Below are 5041 nucleotides of genomic sequence, written 5' to 3'. Positions count from 1 at the left end.
CTAATAATAAGAGGATATATCTCTTTTTCATCAATATAAGCATACTTAAGAGTATCATGCAACTGTTTAAGCTCGAACACAGGATCACCCTTTGGTGGGGGTGGATCCCCAAGCAGTTCAACACGCAAATTATTTTGAAGGATAGGATATTGTTCTAAGACAACTCTATCTATCTCATCCCTTTCATCCATATGCACATCATTTTCATGCTCAAGCAAGTATTGCTCTAAAGGATCAGTAGGAGGCATGGCAATAGAAGCTAGGGCAATAATTTCATCCTTACTAGGCAACTCTTTTTCACGAGGTTGTCTACCAAACTTGGAGAAATTGAACTCATGTGACACACCTTCAAAGCCAATAGTGACAGTTTGCTTCTCACAGTCAATATGAGCATTGACGATATTGAGGAAGGGTCTGCCAAATATGATGGGACAAAAGCTATCTTGTGCGGTAGCAAGAACGAGGAAATCAGCAGGATACTTCGTTTTAACACACAAGACTTCAACATCCCTAACAATTCCCACAGGGCAGATAGTATCTCTATTGGCAAGCTGAATAGTGACATCAATGGGTTCTATCTCAATAGGTGCAATATCGTATTTGATTTCATCATATAAGGATTGAGGTATTGCACTAACACTAGAACCCACGTCCAATAAACCATGATAACAATGATCTCCTATCTTACCAGAAACAACAGGCGTGGCAACAACAGGCCTATGTTTATCTCTAGCGTGAGGTTTAGCAATTCTAGCAGCATCGTCACAGAAGTGAATATTATGTCCCTCAACATCGTCGGACAGGAGATCTTTGATAATAGCAATGCTAGGTTCAACTCTAATTTGCTCACGAGGTGTAGGTGTTCTAATGTATCCTCTACGTATCACAGTTGAAGCTTTAGAATGATCCTTTATCCTAACAGGGAAAGGTGGTTTCTCAATGTAAGCACTGGGAACAATAGGATCATTATAGACGATGAATTTCTCTTCAACTGGATTGGGTTTAACTACATTGAGTTCTCAAGGAGGATGATATTTAAACCACTTCTCTTTGGGGAGATCAATATGAGCAGCAAATGATTCACACAATGAAGCTACTATCTCAGAGTCAAGTCCATACTTAGCGCTAAAATCACAAAAAGTATTTGTTTCAACAAAGGATTTAACGCAATCAAACTTGAAATTCATACCTCACTCCTTACCTTCATCAAGATCCCAATCTTCAGAGTTGCTTTTAAGTCTCTCCAATAAATTCCATTTGAAGTCAATATCTCTCTTCATAAAAGAACCGGTACAAGAAGTGTCAAGCATGGTGCGATCATCATGAGAAGCCGAGCATAGAAGTTCTGAATGATAATTTCTCTCGAGAGCTCATGGTTGGGGCATGAATATAACATTGATTTAAGCCTCCCCCAAGCTTGAGCGATGCTTTCTCTATCACGAGGCCAAAAATTATAAATATAATTCCGATCACGATGTACTAGATGCATAGGATAAAACTTTTGATGAAATTCCAATTTCGAACGATTGTAGTTCCATGATCCAGTATCATCACATAGCCTATACCATGTCAACGCCTTATCCCTCAAAGATAAGGGAAATACCTTCTTCTTGACCTCATCCTCGGGCAAACCTGCAAGCTTAAATAAACCACAAACTTCATCTACATAGATTAGATGCAAGTCTGGATGTGATGTTCCATCTCCTGTAAAAGGATTAGCCATCAGTTTCTCAAGCATACCCGAAGGAAATTCAAAGAAAATATTTTCACTAGGTGAAGTAGGTTGAGGAGAAACTCTTTGTGCTTCCGTTCGAGGTGAAGATACCCCAAACAAGCCCCTCAAAGAATTAGTTTCCATAGTGACAAGTGAGAAAAAATTTCAGCACACTATATGAATGTTTCCTTACCAAGTTCCACTTACCAAAGGCGCTTCACTCCTCGGCAACGGCGCCAGAAAAGACTCTTGACGACCCACAAGTATAGGGGATCTACCATAGTCCTTTCGGTAAGCAAGAGAGTCGAACCCAACGAGGAACAGAAGGATCTGAGAAGTGGTTTTCAGCAAGGTAATATCTGCAAGCACTGAAATTATTGGTAACAAGTGGTTGTGTGGTGAGATGATTCATAGCAAGTAGCAAGTAACAAAAGTAACAACAGTGCAACAAAGTGGCCCAATCCCTTTTGTAGCAAGGGACAAGCCTGGACAAAGTCTTATAGGAGGAAAAACACCCCCGAGGACACACGGGAATTTATGTCATGCTAGTTTTCATCATGTTCATATGATTCGCGTTCGTTACTTTCATAGTTTGATATGTGGGTGGACCGGCGCTTGGGTACTGCCCTTACTTGGACAAGCATCCCACTTATGATTAACCCCTCTCGCAAGCATCCGCAACTACGAAAGAAGAATTAAGACAAAGTCTAACCATAGCATTAAACTAGTGGATCCAAATCAGCCCCTTACGAAGCAACGCATAAACTAGGGTTTAAGCTTCTGTCACTCTAGCAACCCATCATCTACTTACTACTTCCCAATGCCTTCCTCTAGGCCCAAATAATGGTGAAGTGTTATGTAGTCGACGTTCACATAACACCACTAGAGGAAAAACAACATACAACACATCAAAATATCGAACGAATACCAAATTCACATGACTACTATTAGCATGACTTATCCCATGTCCTCAGGAACAAAAGTAACTACTCACAAAGCACAATCATATTCATGACCAGAGAGGTAATGAGTAGCATCAAGGATCTGAACATAAACTCTTCCACCAAGTAATCCAACTAGCATCAACTACAAGGAGTAATTAACACTACTAGCAACCTTACAAGTATCAATCGGAGTCGCGAGACGGAGATTGGTTACAAGTGATGAACTAGGGTTTGGAGATGAGATGGTGCTGATGAAGATGTTGATGGTGATGAGTCCCCTACGATGAGAGGAGTGTTGGTGATGACGATGGCGACGATTTCCCCCTCCGGGAGGGAAGTTTCCCCGACAGGATCGTCCTACCGGAGCTCTAGATTGGTTCTGCTCAAGTTCCGCCTCGTGGCGGCGGCGAATCCTCGAAAAAGCCTCCTCTTGAATTTTTTCGGAACGAAACCCTTCATATAGCAGAAGAGGGGAACCAGTGGGCTAGCAGGGAGCCCACAAGCCCCCTAGGCACGGCTGGGGGGTGGCCGCGCCTAGAGGGCTTGTGGCCACCTACTCGCGCCCCTCTGGCACTTCTTCGGCCCAGTATTTTTTATATATTCCCAAAAAAATCCACGTTGATTTTCACGGATTTTGGAGTTGCGCAGAATAGGCATCTCAAACTTGCTCCTTTTTCAGGCCAGAATTCCAGCTGTCGGCATTATCCCTCTTCATGTAAACCTTGCAAAATAAGAGAGAAAAGGCATAGGTATTGTACCGTGAAGTGAAATAACAGCCCAAAAAGCAATAAGTATCAACATGAAAGCTTGATGCAAAATGGACGTATCAGTGATGTTGTTGAACAACAATGAACCTACGAGCTATGGAGAAGCGATGGTGGGCCCGGATACCGACAAATGGTGGAGGCCATGAAATCCGAGAGAGGATCCGTGTATAAAACAAAGTGTAGACTTTGGAAGAACTACTTGATGATCGTAAGACTATTAAGTACAGACGGATCTTTAAAAGAAGACAGACAATGATGGTGAAAGTCACCATTTAAGAAAGCTCGACTTGTTGCAAAGAGGTTTCCGGCAAGTTAAAGGAGTTGACTGCGATGAGACTTTTGTTGGGGAACGTCGCATGGGAAACAAAAAATTTCCTACGCGCACGAAGACATATCATGGTGATGTCCATCTACGAGAGGGGATGAGTAATCTACGTACCCTTGTAGACCATGGCTGCCTCGGAGGCGGCTAAGGAGGGTGTCTGGATGAAGCAATTCATGACGGATCTTGGAGTGGTGCCAAGCGCACTGAATCCAATAACCTTGTTCTGTGACAACACGGGTGCCATTGCTTTACCAAAGGAACCACGGTTTCACAAGAAGTCCAGACACATCAAACGACGCTTCAACCTCATCCGCGACTACGTCGAAGGGGAGGATGTGAATATATGCAAAGTGCACACGGATCTGAATGTAGCAGACCCGCTGACTAAACCTCTTCCACGGGCTAAGCATGATCAACACCAGAACTGTATGGGTGTTAGATTTATTACAATATAATTCGCATGATGATGTGAGGACTAGATTATTGACTCTAGTGCAAGTGGGAGACTGTTGGAATTATGCCCTAGAGGCAATAATAAATATAGTTATTATTATAATTCTTGTATCAAGATAATCGTTTATTATCCATGCTATAATTGTATTGAATGAAGACTCATTTACATGTGTGGATACATAGACAAAACACTGTCCCTAGCAAGCCTCTAGTTGGCTAGCCAGTTGATCAAAGATAGTCAGTGTCTTCTGATTATGAACAAGGTGTTGTTGCTTGATAACTGGATCACGTCATTAGGAGAATCACGTGATGGACTAGACCCAAACTAATAGACGTAGCATGTTGATCGTGTCATTTTGTTGCTACTCTTTTCTGCATGTCAAGTATTTGTTCCTATGACCATGAGATCATATAACTCACTGACACCGGAGGAATACTTTGTGTGTATCAAACGTCGCAACGTAACTGGGTGACTATAAAGATGCTCTACAGGTATCTCCGAAGGTGTTAGTTGAGTTAGTATGGATCAAGACTGGGATTTGTCACTCCGTGTGACGGAGAAGTATCTCGGGGCCCACTCGGTAATACAACATCACACACAAGCCTTGCAAGCAATGTGACTTAGTGTAAGTTGCGGGATCTTGTATTACGGAACGAGTAAAGAGACTTGCCGGTAAACGAGATTGAAATAGGTATGCGGATACTGACGATCGAATCTCGGGCAAGTAACATACCGAAGGACAAAGGGAATGACATACGGGATTATATGAATCCTTGACACTAAGGTTCAAACGATAAGATCTTCGTAGAATATGTAGGATCCAATATGGGCATCCAG

Source organism: Hordeum vulgare, chromosome 6H, assembly GCF_904849725.1.
Source record: "Hordeum vulgare subsp. vulgare chromosome 6H, MorexV3_pseudomolecules_assembly, whole genome shotgun sequence".
Classification (NCBI taxonomy): Eukaryota; Viridiplantae; Streptophyta; class Magnoliopsida; order Poales; family Poaceae; genus Hordeum; species Hordeum vulgare.
Note: the sequence above shows the minus strand (reverse complement) of the source record.